Source organism: Eulemur rufifrons, chromosome 7 (genome assembly GCF_041146395.1).
Source record: "Eulemur rufifrons isolate Redbay chromosome 7, OSU_ERuf_1, whole genome shotgun sequence".
Lineage (NCBI taxonomy): Eukaryota > Metazoa > Chordata > Mammalia > Primates > Lemuridae > Eulemur > Eulemur rufifrons.
Window position 1 is genome coordinate 200,018,908 of NC_090989.1, and position 20,868 is coordinate 200,039,775.

The 20,868-nt window shown below is 52.9% G+C and overlaps 1 protein-coding gene across 1 annotated transcript in view; it reads right to left on the reverse strand.

The window, feature by feature from the left end:
• The window catches only part of LOC138388321 (semaphorin-4D), a 104,788-nt gene that overhangs the window by 65,226 nt on the left and 18,694 nt on the right, over window positions 1–20,868 (reverse strand). The window contains exon 2 of the mRNA XM_069476260.1: window positions 5,555–5,620. The gene's annotated coding sequence lies outside the window, so the exon portion shown is untranslated. The remainder of the gene's footprint in view (window positions 1–5,554; window positions 5,621–20,868) is intronic.

Sequence of the window (20,868 nt, forward strand, 5' to 3'; positions counted from 1 at the left end):
ACCAGCTTTCCCACCACAGCCCCTCTGAACCAGACCCTCTCCACTCCTGCACGCCTGCCTGTCTGACACCCAATCTCAGTGGAGGCCCCCTGAGGGCCAGCACGGTGCAGGAGCAGGTACCAGCACGTCTCTACCTGACAGGTGGATAAACAAGGACATTTGCAGGTGGGCCTGCCCCCTGGCAGAGCTCCACACCCTGGCTCCAGTCAGGACCCACCCCTCGGGCCAGTCCTCGGACGTTTCCCCAACTCCAGGCTTAGGGACCCAGTGGTCTCTTCCTCTGATAAGTACCCCAAGCTTCACGTGTCCCCAAACTATACTCCCCACCTGCCAAAACACTTCCCAGAGAGCCCAGGCAGAAGCCGCAGTGGAGCCTCTGTCTTTCTAACTGCTCAGGCCAAAACCTCAGTGCATGCTCGCCCCGCCCCCCCCCCCCACACCCTGCCCCAGATTTAACCTGGCAGCAAGTCCTCTGCCTCCACCTCCAAATAAATGCCCAAGGGAGTCATTCCCCACTGACGCTGCTACACTGTGACCCGAGCCACCAGCCTCGCTCCTGGACCACCTCGCAGCTTCCTAAGTAGGTGCCTGGCCCTGCCCTGCCACAGTCCATTCTCCCAGCAGCCTGGGGACTGCTCCAACCTCCTTGGCTCCCACTGTGCTCTCTGTCCACCGCCTCTCCTCTCACCCCCTGCCCTCCACTGTTCCCTGAATACCCAGGACATGCTCCCACCTGCCTCGGGGCCTTTGCACTGTTGTTCCTGGTGCGTGACCCACTCCTCCCCACACACAGGGATGACGCCGGCCTCTGCTCCATCAACTGTCCCAGTTCCCCTCTAGAACCCACCCCATCCCCTTCTCTTCTTTATTTCTTTTTTTTTTTTTTTGAGACAGCGTCTCACTCTGTTGCCCAGGCTAGAGTGCCGTGGCATCAGCCTTGCTCACAGCAACCTCAAACTCCTGGGTTCAAGCGATCCTCCTGCCTCAGCCTCCCGAGTAGCTGGGACTACAGGCATGCGCCACCATGCCCGGCTAATTTTTTCTGTATATATTTTTAGTTGTCCATATAATTTCTTTCTATTTTTAGTAGAGACGGGGTCTCGCTCTTGTTCAGGCTGGTCTTGAACTCCTGAGCTCAAACGATCCGCCCACCTCGGCCTCCCTGAGTGCTAGGATTACAGGCGTGAGCCACCGCGCCCGGCCTTCTTTATTTCTTTTTATCTATCACCACCAACCTGCTCAGATCTGACCTATTGACCTTGTTTGGGGTCTGTCTCCCCCAGCAGTAGAACGATGTTTCCTCTACTGAGGCCCCACTGCCCAGCATGGGGACCTGGCACGGGAGCTCAGTGAACTGTGGAGTGACCACCTTGCAGGACCTGCCCTCCCCGGGGTGATGAGGGACAGAAACAGGCAGGTGGCACTGTCTCCAGGCCACCCCACGCTCTGCCTGCGCGAGGAGCCTGCATCCACGCAACTGCAGCAGAGCAGCGTAAAACCACGAGGCCTCCGCACGCAGATGAGAACGTGCCGGGCGCACCCGGGAAGCTGTTCAATGAAAGGCTCATTTCACGGGCTCCACTGGCGAGCATGATGTCATCGCCCACATGTCCACTCTGCAAAGAAAAATGGGCCCTTTGAGGGCTATAAATAACCCGGCCAGATGCGGGGGTGCCTGAGGGTCTTTTCCTAGGACTCCGGCGTGTGCCCTGCAGCTGCACGAACGGCAGCCCGTCCGTGGGACTCCAGAGGCTGCCACAGCAAGCGCATGTTGGGCGGCAGAGGGTCACCGGGGGCCCTTCCTCCCACGGGAACGCAGCCCAGGGTTCATCACACTCGAACCGTCCCTGGTCGCTGAGTGCAGGCTGAGCATGCCAATCACTGTGTTCAGGGTACAGCTGTGACATGGAAAACCAGCCACAAATGTGCTGTGTGTTCCTCTGCCCACAGAAAACAAGCGAGACGGAAGCTTGGATAACGCAGGGGCTTTTGGGGAGGGGTGTACTCCCTGAGGCACGGCCGGGAGCCTTGGACAGGAAACACACAGTCTCACTGGTGAAACGTATTTCTGCAAAAAGGTCCGACAGGCTATGCTGTAACTGTCTGCAGAGACGCAAAAACAACAGCACTTAAAGCTACTAAACACTCTCACGGCCGAACATAGTTGTTACCAGTCAGCAGCTCCCAGCCACCCAGACAGGGCCACGCCTGCAGAAGTCAAATGCAAGGGCACCCAACAGCTGTGGAGACCTAAGCTGGCCACACACATCCCAGGAGAGCTGCATGTGCAATTTTAGTTTTCCTAGAACTCACGCTAAACAGTAAAAACAAAGACATTGTGTTTACTTTAGTAATAGCGTATCTAACCCAGCATGTATCAAAAACACGATGGTTCCGCGCATCATCAATGAAGCAGCTGCTTTCCGTGTGCTGAGTCTTCACAGCCAGCTGTGGGTTTTACACTCAAGGTGCATCTCGGCTCTGACCGGCGCTTCATGCCAGGTGTGGTGTTGCCTACGGTCCAGACAGTGCACGTCTGAAGCACGGAGAAGCAGCACTGCCCATGTGGAGCTGCTGCTGCGAGGAGCCAGCTCGGATCTCAGCGTGCTGAGGATGTGGCTTCTGGTCACTGTAAATGGACCCTCGGCCAGCGGCCCACAGCAGAGCCCTGGCTGCAGGCCGGCCCCGCATGTGTGCGTGAGGCGGCTGGTCGGTGCTCATACTCTACATACCCTGTCCTGTCAAAGTAGCTTTAGGATGCACGGTTTTACACATACTTCCTGGTGGTGACCTGCTACATGTGTAAGATAATCTAGATCGAATGGCTTATCCTCAAAGCCAGGCTTCAGAGATTAAAAGCTCAAACTGTTCACCATTAATCAGATCAGCACCCACAGGATCCCAGGGGCCTGGCAGGGATAGGGTCTTGGGCATTTTTCCAGGTGACAGCCTCACAGGGCTTCAGTGGAGGATGAGACAGAATCTCCTGGGCCTCCTAACACTTGCAGAAGTAATTACCTCCCACTGCAGTGTCATTTAATTAAATTTACAATAGTCCTGCTCTCAGCTCTGAGAGACACAGAACTGTACTTGCTAAAAATAAAGCCAGGACCCCTCTCACTGCAGGTGAGGTGGCCCTGCCTCTGGTGCGTGCGGGGTAAGACCACAGTTGGACTCCAGGGCGGCTGGGCAGCACCTACACAGTATGCTTGTTAGGACTACAGGATTGTGTTAAATTGGAAAAAGGAAAGAAAAGCCTGTAACTCAGGCGATGTCAAAACAACAAAACTCAAAGTCATGCAGTTTCTGCACTCATCTTCTCCCCATAAACATATGCAAGTGTAAGAGTTTGAAAGGTCTAAGAAAAGAAACCACAGGCAAGACACAGCATGGTATCCTGTGGCTCCCTGGTTCCCCCACACAGATGTGTAAGGGAACCTGTCCTCCACCCTCTGCAGCTGAGGAGCCCTTGGAAGCTGCTGACAGGCGATGGCCCCCAGGCCATGTTCCCAGCCACACCCAGCAGGCCTGCGGTGGACAGCCACCCCCACCCCCCACCCTAGACCAGTCTCAGTGGCTGGGCCACCCAGGACTGTCTGGTCCCAGGTGGACACACAGTCCTGAGGGTCAGCTCCCTGCAGAGGCCATCCCCTGCCCAGGACCCTGGGTCATAGAAACCAGCCCACGGTGGCTACGGGAAGGACAATGCCTGCTTGTCCCCAAGCAAGAACAGCAAAGCTGTTTGAAGATACGACCACTTCATATGGGGAAGGGTACCTTAAAAGTTATTTTTGCTTCTTCTTCAACACAAGTTCTGGAATATATGTCTTAATCTTCCTAAGTATTCCCTTTTCAAACAGCCTTTTGTAAGCAGACTACTTATGACGTGAAAGCTACAGCCAAGGGACATCTCATCCCTTACACACAGCAAGACCAGGAGAGCTGAGGTGCCCCTGGGTGGCAGGAGTCACAACCAGGCTTTCTAAAGGGCACTCAGGGACTTAAAGATCCTGCTCATTACAACAAAAGTCACATTGGAAATGCCTTCTAGCGCAGACACACCTCTGTAAACCTTTAACCCATGTCTCTGGGACCAGGCACAGGCAGTAGGGCGCGGGGGTCTGAAGCTGTGTCTCCCCCAGCTCGGTGTGCTGATGGGGTCAACCTTCACCTTCCCACCCCCTCCTCAGGTCTTGTCTGTGCTGGTCCCCAACCAAATCAAACAGAAAGACCCCTCTGATGGCCTCTCCTCTTCTGGCTCCATCTGTGCACGTAAATAAGCCGGATGCAGAACGGCACAGGTGGCCGCTGAGCTGAAGATGGTCCCTCCCTCCCCGAGCTGCCAGGCCCCTCGGAGGCACAGTGAGAGTGCCAACCCTGGTTTCCGTTTGACAGCCGCCCACAGGGCCCGCAGGGTAGAAGCTGAGGGCAGCACCCTCCTGCCCTGCACACACACCCAGGTGCCGGGCGGCCACCCACTCTGCAGGGCCCCTGGGAGCCCGAGATCCTGCACAGCACAGGACATGCTCCATGCAGCTCCACGGCCCCCACGACCCCCAGCCAGCCCATCCCTGAGCCCAGCATGGGCCAGGGAGCCCCTGCCCTCCCACTTCTACAGGTGAAGAACTGAAGCTCAAGAAGTACCAGCTGAGGCCAGGCAGCCCCGTGAGGCAGGGCCAGATCCCAGTGGCTGGGAGGGGTGGGGGAAAGGCACGGCTCATGGCCTTACGAGTGGGTGAGCGTGCCACTTCCCCACGCTGTGCTCCAGGGTCCTTGGCTAGTCTCTCTGGGGCTGCCTGGACACGCTGATGCACCCATCCCATGCCCTGTGCAGCGGGACCCACATGGGCCACTGCTCCGCAGTCTCAGACAACACGGTCCCGCACAGGGCCCCACCCTGCAGATGGGAGGGGCGCAAGTGGGATCAAGAGTACGGCAGCCCCAAGACCCCCTAAGCCACTGCCTCCCCCAGGCCTCCCTGAACACGGGCATAGAGGGTGTAAGTGACAGAACAGAAGCAACTGACCACCAGCTCCCGCAGATTCTAGGGTGGGGTGACGGACCACCTTCAGAGACCCAGTAGGAACTCCGGAGCATGCCTATCCGGACAGGACATGGCCTCACAGGCACCTCCCAGACCCAGCCCTGTCCCTCCTGGCCCAGGGAAGCCAGTGCTGCCCCTGGGTGCTGGCCTAGAGCCACAGCCCAGCATCACCTGCCCAGGGACCTCCCCTGCCACGCCCACTTGGATCCGTAGATGTCCCCTGCAGCCACATCTCCCGGACGGACCTTGGCCACTCCAGGCAGGACCACTGGGCTTCTGCAGACAGATGTCCCCTGCAGCCACATCTCCCGGACGGACCTTGGCCACTTCAGGCAGGACCACTGGGCTTCTGCAGACAGACTTCCCTCCCTTGCTCTCCAGGCACAGCCACCTGGGCAGGGCACACCATAAACAGACGTCGCTGCTAACTGACAGGGCAGAACACCCGCAGGAGACCTTCTGAAGAGCTGATTCTAAAAAGAGACATTATAGGCGGATTTTGTCACTTACCTAGTCATCAGTGTTGTCCAACATTTCAGCACACAGTTTCTTCCTACTGTCTGGTGTCAGCACAGTCTGAAACAGTTCAAAAAAGAGACATGTTAGCAGAATGAACTTTGGACCAGAATCTTTTACAACATACACACACAAATTCCACTCCAACTGTGCTCAAAATGACCCCAAGGGACTCCGGGAGAACATCACCCTAGACAGTGGTCAGCTACAGGTACAGCCTGCCTGGCCAGGTGAGACCAGAGGAGGCATCGCAGGTAAAGGACAAGCATTAGCAAGAACTGGGAAGGAGGTGGCATCTGCACCTTCCCTGACCACAACCGGCTCCCGGCTCCTGGGCCCCAGCCAGGCACCAGCGCAGCAGAGAGCCTGTCCTTGGCACAGCGCGCAAACGCAGGACCTCAGAGCACAGGACGGAGCAGGTGGCCCAGGCCTCACCTGGAAATCGCATGATCCATCACAAAGCCATCGTCAAGAACGGTATTTTAGCACAAAGCTTCCAATCAGCCCCTAAGTTAGAGTCATATGCTAGTTAGTACTCAGAATTCCAACAACTTTTAAGTTTTAAAATTAATTACATACCTAAAAACCAAAATCCGAAGAGGAGGAAGGAGAGGGGCAGGGAGAGACAGAAGAAAAGAAGAAACCAAAAAAGTGCCAGAATTTGGGAGGGTTTTTACATAATTTTCAAAATGGGGAGGGCTTACTAAGCCTCACAGGGAGAACAGGAAGCAGCAGACAGAGTACAAAGGGCTCCGGCCCTGGGGCAGGCAGCGAGCCTCCCAGAGCACCCCCAGGGGCGCGGGTGCAAGTGGCACGCTCAGGGGAGGGCTGTTCAATGTCAGTAACCATGAAGGAAACACAAACAAAAGCAACATGGTCGTTTTCACTTTCCAGGTGGGCACTGACTTAGAAGGACGAGCCATTAGGGGAGGAGACACAGACCACCCCGCCATGACACTCAGGATGCTTCCACGGCCACGCTCCCACTGGGACACAAAGATTCGCCAGCAAAGCCATGGAAACAGCCTCACAGTCCAGGCTGCCCAGACAGTAAATACAGTTTGTCCAAATGCCAAATCCTATGCAGCTGTTATAAAGAACGAAGTAGGAGGTCACCTTTCGTGAAAACGGACCTGCGCCAAGACAGAATGGGGAGGCAGACCGTGCCAGGGTGGGCCTGGGCTGCACGGTGTCCTTCTATGCAGGAATGAACAGCTACACAGGGGACGCAGGTGTCTGGGAGGACGGCCAAGAGGGTGCTAACAGGCTTTCACGCTGTGGAGTCGTCTAAGGGCTGGAGGGCAACGCAGTCGCTGTGTTCACACACTCTGTATTGGTGGTGTTTTGTCCTGCTCACACTGCAACAGACATGTGCCACGGTCCCCCACTTAGCAGCTCCCACTTGTCTTTAGGAAATCCCAACCTGCCAACTCCACATGGGCACACACAGAGGAAGACTAACGCACGGCTGGTCACAAGGCTCCCTTCCTGAGCCCACCCAGAGGACACATCTGCCACACACATGCTACACACACTCACATACATACATACCCATGCACACTCACATACACGCCCATACACACAAACATGAATGCACACACATGCACAAACATACACACCTATGTGCACACTCATACACAAAAACATACATATATATGCCCACACACATATATGCACACATATTCCAACACACTGTGCATGTGTGTGGTCCTTTTCACTTCCCGAGGGGGTATGCAGCCCAGCACCCCCACACACTCACAAACCAGAGAAACAACCACTGCCCAACTCCTCAGCGACTCCCAGAGACTGGTCCTGAGTCATCGCCACTTCCTGGAGACCCCACACGCCTCTGGGCAGAGGCTCCCACACTGGAGCCTGTAGCAGGACCCCTGGCAGGGCCGCGCATGCTAGAGGTCTGGGCTCCAGTCAGAGCTCCTGGTCCTTTGGGGTCTCAAGAACGTTCATTTCTAATGATTTGTTTTGTTTTGTTTTTTTAAGAGACAGGGTCTCCCTCCATCACCCAGGCTAGAGCGCAGCAGCACAATCACAGCTCATTATAACTTCAAACTCCTGGGCTCAAGTGATTCTCCTGCTTCAGCCTCCTAAGTAGCTGGACTACAGGTGCGTGCCACCACGTCCGGCTAATTTTTAAATTTTTTATAGAGGTGGGATCTCACTATGTTGCCCAAGCTGGCCTCGAACTCCTGGCTTCAAGTGATCCTCCTGCCTCAGCCTCCCAAAGTGCTGGAGTTACAGGTGTGAGCCACCGCGCCCAGCCACTAACAGGTTCTTGGGTGCTGCTGCTGATTCGGGGCCACACTGTGAGAAACGCTGTTCAGTGAATGGCATTTGGTCACAAGGGACAGCTTCAGGGAGTCAGGGAATGGACCAGGCTTGCTTGTCCCTCAGTGAATGCCTTTGCCCCTTTCACAAGGCAAGCTGCATCCAGAGTCCCTGGTCCTCCTTAGTGTGCAAAGAAGCAAACTACTGAAGAAGGCCATTTCAGGGAGTGAGAGACACCGCTGAAAACAGGACACCCACACGAGAGAGTGCCTGCAGCTGTGTGGGGGGGTCTAACTAGCACCCCAGGGGCCCCACCCCCCTGCAGCATCCTGCTCTGCCCCCGTCCAGCCCTGGCACCCAAAGGGTACTGCCCCCCCTACTCCTGCAGGCCCTGAGGGCTGCCTGTGTGCGCCAGGCACCTTCCTTTTCACTGCGCAGCTGAAAAGCACCTCCCTAGAAGCAGGGACCAAAGTCCCCAGCAGGTGGGAAAGGCCCTCGGCTAAGATCCAGGGCCTGGCTGAAGCAAGAGAGCCTAGGCCAGTGAGGGTCAACCACAGTGCTGGGCCCCATGCTGTGCAAAAGTCCAGCTAACAACCGTGACGACGCTGATTTTCCCCAAGTCCTGTGCTCCCAGAAAACGGTGACAGGTAAGAAATCCCCCACCCTCTGTGTTCCAGGAATGGCCCCTGCCAAAAAGCCCCTTCCCCACAGGACTGAGCTACAGCTCACCATGCCCCGTCCACCTAGACGTGGCCAGACACAGAAACCCGCCGATTCCCACTCTGTGCCTCATGGAGACCAGTCACAACAAAACACTCGTAACCAAACCCTGGCTCACTTCTGTCCCCGGCGTCCCACTACCCCCTCAGTCTCCAGGGCCCCCCTGAGCCAGCGCAGCCCCTCCTGAGACCAGGCATCCTCTGATCCCACCGCCTCGCCCCACTCCCGCCCTGGTCCTTCCCAGCCTGGTCTTCGCCTCCCTGCCAAGGAGAGCCCTTTTGGCCTAATCCCTGAGAGACCTGTGACCCGCAGTCAGGGCGCAGAAGGCCCATGCCCCTGTGCCACAGTCCTCTCTAGGGACGTCTCTTCTCACCAAGTCTGGATTTTTCATTTGACAACTGATTACAAATGACTCAAAGCTCCAAAATGTATCACACCTGTGCAACAGTGCTGGCCACACAGGTAAGAGCTTTGATTTCTGCTTCCCGCAGGCTGGTGCTCACAGGTTTACACAAGGTCTCATCAGTTCAGGGGTTTCGCTCAGGAGTGTCGGAGACGCGTAGCCACTCCTGGAGGTCAGGGCGCAGGAACAGAGGGGAGAAGCGACCCTCTCAGACACCAGGCATCCCGCACGCCCTGGAGAAGCCGCCCCTCAAACGTGGAGCTTGGCGCTGGGTGCTGTGTGGAAGCCACCTCCCTACAGCAGCCCGACAGGGTCACGACCCAGGACAGAGCGGGCTCCCAGCACGGGTGACCCCCACCAGCCACGCACACAGTCGTGCTCGGCAGTGCTCTTGTGAACGCCCAAGAGTCTTTTCTAAAATCACTGAAACATGTAGAAGAGAACGTGTGTCTCACTGGCCATCAGAAAACACAGATTAAAACAAGACGCCGCCCTCCCCCTGCAAAATGAACAGAGAAAACGACAATGAGGCTCAGTGTTGGGGGGGCGGTGCGCCGCTCCCCGCAGTCCCTGGGAAGACTATTCGAGAAAGCAGCACCAGGGCATCAGGAACCTCACAAGGGCCAGTCCTAGCTGTGGGCAATGACAAGGACAGGGACAGGGACAGGTAATCACAACAGAACCCCTCACCCCGGTATACTCTGGACGGTATGACGCTGAAAATGTCTAGACAGAGGAGTAAACAAAGCACAGAAAGCACCAGACTGGAGCCAAACTGTGGCTGTGCATCAATCCGGTATGCGACCTCGAGAGATGGCTGCAGTTCTGAGCCGTAACTCAAATAACCGAGGAGGCAACGTGACCCCCCCACCGGCCAGGACAGGTGTGGGCACACCAAGAAAGCTGTCAGAATAAGCCTCTTCCTCCGGCAGAGAACGGACGGACAGAAACCCCAGAGTCCTGGGACCCCAGGTCCTGGGGCCGATGTGTGTTTCTTAAACAACGAATGAATGAACGGATAGTTTTAAGGCCGGGATGAGTTCTACCAACCCACTTTCCCTAGTGGCTCATTAAACTCGCTTTGGGTTGAGAAGGGGAATTCTCAAACTTTGCTGAAACCCAACTGCAGGGCACAGTGCTGAAATCGCCGGGGACGGCCTGCACACCCAAAAGCAATGCTCAGAAATCGCTCTGCATCACCCCACTGCAGATCCTTAAAACTTGACTTCTCGCATGCGTCATGTTGGGACGTCTGGCTACCCTCAGCCCAAACTTCGATGTGGCGCCATTACAACCACCGGCAGCAATCACGGTCACTGCCTGCACGCTACCCTATGGCACAGAGCCCCGCGAAGCTGGGCCCTGCAGAGACGCGGGCCGGCGGGGAAGGGGCCACCAACACCCTGCCCTGCAATGGCTGCAGCGTGAGCGGCAATGGGCAGTGTGTGGCAAAAGCGGAAACGTGTTTTCGCTGTGGCACACCTGCAGGGGAGAGCTGCGCTTCCCTCACAAAACAGAAGTTTTGGTGTGTCTTTTGTAGTTGTTGTTATTTTGGTTTGTTTTTTTTTTTTTGTAAGAGATGAACGTTTTCAAGTTGAAGGACTACAAGTGCCCCATAGCTGTCTACAGGAAACAACGAGGCCTACCACTCAAACAACATGCCATGACACCTCGCATTTAAAGCTGTCCTTGGTCATTTACCAAAAGCAGGATCAGAACAACCCACTTCCGAGTTGAAAATCTACTTGCAGCTCACACCAGCGACATGCGACAAGCACAGCAGGCCCTCACGGGGGTCCGCGCCCAGATGCTGGGTGTGCCCCCAGGGTCCCCTCGGGGCATTCCACGGCCAAGTACCAACCCTTCTCTTGCTGATCCAGATCATGGCCACCCCTCTGTTGCTGCTGTTTTTTCACTTTTTCAGGGGAGGAGAGGGGGCACTAAACTATTAGCATCAACCAGTCTCAGAAGCAGATTCCACACCAAGGTCTCTGTGTTGTGTTTCAAAAACCAAATGAAGCCAATCAGAGCAAAGGGCTCAGCCTCAACTCCTGTGGTCCCTGGGATGCTTCCTTCACTTTATACCTCAAACACGGGCTTCAGGGTTCTGCAGGTATTTGTTAAGTTTCAGAACCAGAACTTCAATCAGAAATGGAGGGTGTGACGTACATCCCCCAGGAAAACTGCCCCAGACGGGCTCGCAAGCCGCACTGTGTGCCCCTTCCTTCCTCTCTTCTCTCAGAGGCACTGCACGCTCAGGTGGCCGATTATGGTTTGTTAAAATCATATAGGAGATACAAAATAAAAAAGTCTGAATGGAAATTGAATTATTTTACTGAGATGCTAACTGAGAGAGAAGAAAAAAGGAGTGGCCAGAAACCCTGCTCCCCGCCTCGGGGTTTTGCACCCAGAGGGTGCAGCACGTCCCATGTTGGGCAGCAGGACGCGTCCAGGCTGACCCTGGCCACTTCCCCAATACCTGGCCTCTGGAAGGGAAAAGATGGACACTCATTGACAATGAGAGACCCCCGAGGTGGGGTACAACACCCCAGCTGGGGGCAGCAGGGACATGGAGGACGGAGTTCAGAAACATACCGGTTGCACAGGAGTGAACCCACCCCTGCCCCCATCTCACCACGGGACACTGGCTGCCATGCAGGTGGTCACAGAGGTCGGCCACCAGAGAGCAGAGCATCAGACAAACCCACACCCTCGTCCTGCAGGCCCCTTAGGGAGCGGGGCGCAGGGCGTCCTCAGCCTCCTGGGCCAGGCCTGGACGAGTCGGGCCATTACCACAGGGAGCTGCAAGCACCCCTGGCGGGGTCCTGCTCTCTGCTCAGCTCGCACTGGACTGTAACACAGGCTTGTGGGCTCCAGATTATGTTGGATTTCTTTATTTGGATGCATCTCTTGTTTCGGCGCTCTGACTTCCCACGGCTGTAAGCATCGAGCGTGCCTGACACAGCGCCGAGCACACGACACTTGAATGCTCACGCACCAACTCGGCTGGGCAGAGAGGACCAGGCCAGAAAGAGGCCCGTTTCAAGATATCACTCAAGAGCCCCTGTTCTGGCTCAGACCCACAGACAAGGCTGGGAAAGTCCACCCGTGGGATGCTCCTCCCTGCCCTCCACGACCGGATGCTCACTTTAAAAAGAGCCCCAATTCTATGACACCCCATGGAGAACACACAACAGGGCCAGCAGCCCTGGACACCAGCACCACCCGTCTGTGGGAACGCCAGTGGCTCAGCCGAGGGGTGATGGCCATTAAAGGGTCACTTTAATGACATGTGTTAAAATGTTATTTAACTCATTACTCAGGAGATGTTACGACCCCTTCAAAGGAAAAGTCAAAGAATCACAAAATGACACGGAGCTGGCTTGGGAAGGGGCTGGGGAGTGGCTGGTTAATGCACAGGGGGTTTCCTTTTGGGGGCTGAAAATGTCTTGGAGCTACACAGAGATTGCAGAACACTGTGAAGGTACTAAATACCACGGAATTATCCAGTTTAATACAGTTAATTATTCCATGTGAATTTTGTCTCATGGAAAAAATGATACAGAGTAAAGGAAACTGAAATGAATTTCCAAGGGACACAAACCAGCTTTTTCCAAGGAGGGCAAGTCAACGGCCTCTCCATCGGGCTGGCCACTTGCATGTCCGTGGATGTCACCTTGTTACCTACAACTTACCGCAACTGTACAAGACAGACGAGCCCCCACCCTCCATGCAAAAGCTGCTTATTCCTAAAGCCTGGGTGGAAAGAGAGGAGGGGCTGGAGACGGAGGAGGAACTGAGGTTCGGGACCAGGTGACGGTTTGGAAGGGGATAAGCGTGGAAATGGTGTCAGGAGGGACGCCTGCGTTTCTGAGGAAGGGGGACAGTGTGAGAAGACGGCCCGCCATATGACAGAGTGGGAAGCTGAGGTCACTGAGGCGTGGCAGCAGCGTGGAGGCACAGGAGCAGCAATGCTGGCTGGGGGGCTTTCGCAGCACCAAGGGACTAGATATAAAACACTAAATGATACTAATGAAAAAAATTTCCCTGATTTAAACAAAAAGTAGGGCGACTGCTCAGATCTGAGCTCCCATAGTGACGATGTACATTCTTTTTCAGAAACGCCTTTTCTTTCTTCCCATCTGGAATTCTTCCCAGGGCTCCCCAACGTCTCTAGGAGCCCGTAAGTCAGAGAGGGGGTTGCCTTGGGGCCTTTCCCTTCTCTGAGCAAAGGCACAGCCCTAGGGAGCCACAGCAGGCTGGCCCCGGCATCCACGCCTACTGGAGACTGCGCGAGTACGCGCATGGCCACCTGCACAGGCTTCCCACATACCCCAGGGCCACTCGGGACTTCAGGGAGCGTCCCTTCTGTCCAGAACACACACGGCATGGCGTCAAGGGAGCACACAGCCTCTGTCTGCACCGGCCATGAGAAACCTCGCTCGTGGACATGCAGGCTCTAACTCTCAAAGCAGAGCCTACTGCGCTTTTCCACCACACTTAGCACACACCACGTACAATAATCACCACCCGGACCCAACATGTGTGAATGTAGCCTGCAGTCCTGCACAGTCTGTTTCCAGTGAGTTCTGTACTCCTGTGCAGCCAGGGAAGCAGCTGCCAGCACACAAGCATTCATCAATGAGTGCACACGATGACAGATAAGAGCTCAGCGTCAACTACCGGAACCTTCTTCAAGGATGCAGTTCCACCTCCACGGAACCCTTGTTACTATATAACTAGAAAGTTCTAAGCCACCAGCTCCAGAAGGCAGGGCCCCTTAGAGGGTTTTGTTACTCTTTTACAAGCCATCAGAGCAGAAACTAAAATGTCATCAACCTCCTAGAAAGACACTGAATTATTAACCTGCAGCACTCACAACCCTACATGTGAAGATTAACTGGAGTTTTCCCCTTGTTGTGAAGGCTGAAAAGTTTCCATGACCACAAGTGGCCACTCCTTTCCCAGCCCACACGTGATGCGTGCCTCCCTCCAGGCAGCAGCGCAGACACAGATGCATGGCCCTCATCCTGGTATGGCACATGCCTGCCCCTCTGCTCATGTCCTCACGTCCCCAGCCGCGCTACTCGTGACACCCCAGAACTGGGATGACCTCATGAAAACATACTTGTCTGACATCCCCCACCAGGTCCCCACACCACAGCATTCTTAGAGCTCTTGGCCATTCAGTTCCTACAATTCAGCCCCGAAGGAGGCGAGGACTGTGTGTTCCAAAAGGATACACATGGTGGAGGAACTGACTTTCATTCCCGTCCCTCGACCTATCTGTACTTCTAACTGTCAATATGTGTTATTTGTATAATAAGCAGTGACATCACACTTGAGAAAGTCACAATTCTTATCAACTGTTGTAAGGATATGACCACCGTACAGTCAGGGAAGGCCAGCAGGTGGCACATCGCACAGCCCAGGCTTGGAGAGCGGCCCGCCCCGCTGCCAAGGCTGGAGTCGCAGAGTGCCACTGGAACTGTCGTGCCTAACCAGGCATTTACACCCACGACACACACCCCTGCAGCAATGCTGGACACACAGTCTGCAGCAGAGAGAGGACAGCATGAGCTGTCACAGAACAATTATGTGGACAGCAGCCAAACAAAACCATTTTCAAGAAAACACTGAGGAACTAGGATGGTCACAGGGTAGGGCGTGGTCACCCAAAGGACTCCCAATCATTGAGAAAACTCAGCGTCCCAGGATGGTTCCCGGGGACACGTAGCACCATGCTTTACTCAACCTGCAGCAGGCATTCCCAAACCCTCTGCATCTGTAAAACCCATTTTCCTTGCTCATAAATTACTCTATTTTAAAGCCCAGCGTGACATAGATTTTTTAATTAAATGAAGCAAAATTCATCTTGCTTGAAGAATTACTAAAAAACCGTGACCCTTTCTGGCACATAGGAAGATGCTACACCATCAGGGTCAAGAACCCAAATGCAGGCCGGCATAGCGGCTCATGCCTGTAATCCTAGCATTCTGGGAGGCCGAGGCGGGTGGATCGTTTGAGCTCAGGAGTTCGAGACCAGCCTGAGCAAGAGCGAGACCCCGTCTCTACTAAAAATAGCAAGAAATTATATGGACAGCTAAAAATATATATAGAAAAAATTAGCCGGGCATGGTAGCACATGCCTGTAGTCCCAGCTACTCGGGAGGCTGAGGCAGAAGGATTGCTTGAGCCCAGGAGTTTGAGGTTGCTGTGAGCTAGGCTGACGCCACGGCACTCTAGCCTGGGCAACAAAGTGAGGCTCTGTCTCAAAAAAAAAAAAAAAAAAAAGAACCCAAATGCACAATGTCTATCAGTGAAAAACGTCTACTTTACCACTTAAGCTGAAAGCAGACAACAGATCATCTACAAGGACACACTGTCAACTCTTAATCTTCCACCCACCAAGTGAAAAGCAACAGCTAAACAATCTCTGTTTAGACACAGCACTAAAACACGCCTCCCCATTGAGCCTTATTTTGCATGGGTTTTTAAAGCAGGTCACCTTGTGGCCTTTATTGGAAATAGACAAAAACATAAATAAATCAGTGCCTATTAACATACCACTAGAATAATCACCCCAAACGCCAAGAAAAAGGGACAAAAATCTCATCCACTCTCTAGGTGGTGGCTGCAGATTTCTTCTCACTCTGGGACAAAGCCGGCCAGATTCTCCCAGTGTGTAACTATTCCTGGCAGTGACCTGAAACTTCAGGAGATACTAAGTCCTCCAGGTCAAAGTCCTGCAGGCCACTGGGTTGTCTGATATTAACTTACCACCCTTGGGCAGCAAATGCTACCCCAGGGCTTAAAAGCCTTAATGTCCCTCCTAAAGCACCTCATTTGCTATTCCCCAGGGAGAGCCACATAAACCAAGGGGATCCAGCCCAGCAAGGATTTGGCAATACCCACAAACTGCAGTGGTGATTACACTGCTTCCAGACTAACGCTGCATTTAAAACACCAGGTTTGAGGTCCCCAATATGTTAATACATTCCCAGTATCAGGAAAGAAAGAAGTGTTACCACTACAGACCCCACAGACATTAAAAGCGAACACTGCAAAAAAACTCTACGCACAGAGTCAGCAACTTACAGGAAATGATCAAATTTCTCAATAACTACAAACTACCAAAACTCACCCAAGATGAAATAAATACCCGAACAATACTATAAATACTAAAGAAATCAAATACGTTGTTTAAAACCTTCTGAAAAAGACATCTGAAAAGGCCCAGATACTTTTACTGGCAAATTCTACCAAACATCTAAGGAAGAAATAACAGCAATTATATATAATCACTTTCAGAAAATAGAGGAGGAAGAAACATTTCCCAACCTAGCAAAGCTAGACAAAGACAGTGCAAGACAATTATAGGCCAATATCCCTCGTGAACACAGATGCAAAAATCCTCAACAAAATATCAGCAAACTGAATCCAGCGATATACAAAAACAATGCACCACAAACAAATGGAGTGTATTCCAGAATGCAAAGTGGTTCAATATTTAAAAATCAATAAATGCAATCTACCATAATAACAGAAGAAAAAAAAAGGCATACCAATTTATGTAGAAAAAGCATTTGAAAAAATTCAACATCCATTCATGATAAAAACTCTCAGCAAACCAGGACTAGAAGGGAAGTCTCTCAACTTGAAAAAGGGCATCAGTGAAAACTCAGGCCAACAACATGCTCAAGGGTGGGAGACCGAATGCTTCCACCTGGAATCGGGAATGCAGCCAAGACCTGCTCGCACCACTTCTCAACACTGCACGGGAAGGCCTGGCTGGTGAGACAGGCAGGAAAAAGAAATTACAGGCACACAGACTGGCAAGGACACAATAAAATGGCCTGTCCACAGACAGCATGATCGCCTATGTACAAAATCACAAGGAATTTTTTTTTTTTTTTTTTTTACAAAAAAGCTCCTAGAACTAGTAAGTGAGCTTAGCAAAGTTAGAGGACACAAGGTCAACAACGTAATATTAGTCATATTTCTATGTACTCTATCAGCACTTGGTAAACCAATAAACTGAACTGCGAAATTAAAATGTTTGTCCTGTGAAAGATACCACTAAGATAATTAAAACACAAGATACAGACTGGAGAAAAATATTTCAAATACACAGCTGACAAAGGGCTTGTATTTAGAATATATAAAAATGCTGTGTGACTTGCACAGAAAAACATAGAATATATAAAGAAGTCTCAAAACTCAACAGCAAGAAAATAATCCAATTAAAATATAAGCAGGACTTGAACAGATACTTCACCGAAGAGGATATGCAGATGGAAAATTAGCACATGAAAAGATGTTTTACATCATTAGCCATTATGAAACGCAAACTAACACCACAATGAATGAGGCACAAGGTACACATATTAGAATGGCTTAACAAAGAAACCAAAATACCAGGTGTTGGTGAGGATGAAAAATGGTATAGCTGCTCTAGAAAAGATTTTGGCAGTTTTTTATAAAGTAGGACATGCGCTGACCACGTGGTCCAGCGGTCTCACTCCTGGACATTTACCCTCGGGAAATAGTCATGGTGAGGAAAGAAGCCAATCACAAAAGGCTACTGCAGGGTTCCATTATGCTACATTCTTGAAAGAGGAACTAGAGGGACAAAGAGTAGATGGCTAGCGGTGAGGGTTGGGGTGGGGAGGGTCTGAATATAAAGGGGTAGGACAGGGGAGGTTTCTGGGGGAGGGGATGGAACTTCTCTGTACCCTAATTGCAGTGGTGGGTACAGTCTATGCCTGGGTTAAATCTCACAGAACCATACACCAAGATAATCATTCCTATTGTATATTAATTTAAAAACTAAAGGGAAAGGGAAAAAGAATGCAATGCCTGCACCAACTTGATTGAAATATCTTTTGTAAATACCTTCATTTTTAGCCAGACAAAAAAGGACAACTACTGTATGATCCCACTCATGAGGTCCTCAGAGTAGTCAAAGTCACAGAGACAAAAAAGAATATGGTGGTTGCGAGGGGCTGGGGAGGGGCTTGGGGAGTTAGTGTTTAATGGGGACAGAGTTTCAGTTAGGGAAGATGAAAACGCTCTAGGCTGGGGCGGTGGCTCACCAGCACTTTAGGAGGCAGAGGCGGAAGGATCACTTAAGGCCTCAGGGAGTTCAAGAACCTGTCTCTACAAAAAAAAATAAGAAAAAGTAGCAGGGTGTGGTGGCACACGCCTGTAGTCCCAACTACTTGGGAGGCCGAGGCAGGAAGACTGCTTGAGCCCAGGAGTTTGAGGCAGGAGGCTGCAGTGAGCTATGACCAGGCCACTGCACTCCAGTCTAGGCAAGAGAGATCCTGTCTCTTAAAAAAAAAAAAAAAAAAAAAAACTCTGGAGAGGGATGGTGGTTATGGTTGGACAACGTGAATGTTGTGCATATTTTACCACAATTTTTAAAAACCTTGTTTTTTCATCAGAAAAGAAGATTTACAAAATTGTATTTGTATAAAGATAAAACAAAAAAGCAAAAAGCTGAAGTCCCTCCACACCACACTCTCCAGACAGCATCGCTGTTGACAGCTTGCTACGAGTCACCCCACGCTTTCGCTAGGCTTACCCTGCACTCCACTCAGGTCCTCTGAGCACCACCTGGAGGAGTGGGGCGGAGAGAAGGGGACACCGTGCCCACAGCAGTGCTGTGGATCCCCTGGGGTCATGCTGCGTGGTCCCCGTCCCAGAGTGGAGGAGCTCCAGCCACTCTCTCTGCAGACACACGACACCAGGTTCTGAGCTCCAGTTCATTCCCCCGCCCCCCGCCCCAGCTCTGGTTGCCAAGAAGCCTCACTCCAATGATGTCCAAATGCAGAAATGCAATCTGCAGCTTCTAGACACATGGCACCAATAAAGTCCGGGGACAAACACAATCTGACTCATTTACCCAGCCCTGCACATCACAAGCATTGCAGCAGTAATTAACCTTCATTTAAACTCTGTGGCTGAGTTTAGAAATGACTAGCATCTTAATCCAAATAAGAACATCGCAAAGATTATGCTGGACAAATACAATGTAAACAGATCCGAATGTCTCCACGTTCTTCATTGTGAGCCATATTCCTTTGTATACGTGAATGAAAGAACCCAGTAAACAATACACATGAACTTCACTTCAACTGGTTTCTCTTTCTTTCTCTCTGGTTAGAACCACTAAACTTACGTGTAGGACCCAACCTTGCTTCAAAACCCGTGCACTATTTTTTTTAAACGTGTACACTTTGTTATCTTTTTTAAGTCTTACTATTCCAAGAACGTCCCAGGTGAGGACAAGGGCTTACACATTGAATATTCCCAGCCACTATCCCACCAGCCTCTTGCGCCTGACAGACATGGGTCCCTCAGGGAAGAGAAAACAGCTGGACAGAGTCTTCACTGCACCACGTGCTCCTTCAGGCTGGGGTCGGGACTGCAGAATCTGGCCTCACGTCTGTGACCGGCTGGCCCCTGCGACGGGGTCCCCACTGTGGAGGCCCCAGCAGCCCTACCCTGGACAATCTCAAAAGCGCTTCTGAGAACAACAGCCCTGGCTTCAGAACCTGAGGCTGCCCTGCCAACACTGTGGTCACCAAGGCCCAGCCCAGAAGGCTCTCTTCAGCAGGAAAGGGTCGAGGTGCAGGATGGGGACCGCAGTGACCTGGAGCCCGTCCTGGGCTGCCCAGAAGACCTGGCTTTCTGAGAAACGGTGACCCCCGAGGCTTGGCAGGACGCCCCAGGGACCTGGGAGCAGCAGCGCTGAGGCCCATGCCCTCACACACCTGGGAGTGGGGACGAGCCTCTTGGGTCCCCAGCTCCTAGTGGCATCACCTCCGAGTCTCAGCCAGTGGAAAGCAGGGCATGGGACACACGCCACTGCCAGTCCCAGAGCAAACGGCCGCTCCCACCACACTGCCCAAGAGTCCTTCCAGGCCCCGTGGCAAGCTCCAAGCACTCGTTCACCTCCATCATCACTCCTGCTGGAGGAGGAAGAGAAGAGCCCCACCCCACAACCCTGGAGCTCCCACGCCCCGTGCTCACCTACACACCCGCCCAGTGTCTCCTTCCAGAGCAGGCCAGGCCCGCCGGCCACCGGGCTGTGCTGCTTCTGCTGCTCCGTGATTATTTACCGCCAAGTCCACAGGATGGCCCGAAGGTCTGATAAGAACATGCCAGGCACATGGAAGGCCAAGGTCAGCAGACTCCCAAAGGGGCGGGAAACGAGGACCAGACTGCAACTTGCAGACATTTTTTCTCCAGAAACAAAAAATATCACAGAGGCAGAGCCCCAGGGCTTTCTGCTAATAAACACCTCTATGTGTCCAAGCACTGCCACGTACTGCCGGGAAAATGAAGCAGTTTGTGGAAGGAGGACGACAGGAATCGTCCCAGAGGCGCCGAAGGTGTTGCCCCTGCCTAAACACAGGGTGGGCGGGGACAGCCATGAAGCAAGGGCCCTGAGAAGAGAAGACAGCTGAGGTGTGAGCTCCACGCGCCCGGGAGCTCCCCGCAGCGATCAGAACTCAAGAAACATCAACCTTCGTCCACCCCGGGCCGGCCTGATGACCTCTGGGGATGAATTACAAGCCCTGCCTGCTTGGGGACAGATTTCCCCTTCCTACACACCCAGCAAGCTCACACACTTCACCTAAAGCCCACGCGTGTTTACAGGGCGCAGCCTGCACAGGGCCAGGCACCTGGGAGCACTGACCAGCAATGGCTAAATGTCATGTGTCAACTTGGCTGGGCCACGGTACCCAGATATTTGGTCAAACATCATTCCTGACGCTTCTGTGAAGGTGTTTTTTGAACGAGATCAACACTTAAAGCAGACACTTTGAGTAAAGCAGAGGACCTCCCATACTGGAGTGGCCCCCACCCAGTCAATTGCAGGCCGGTCCCCTGC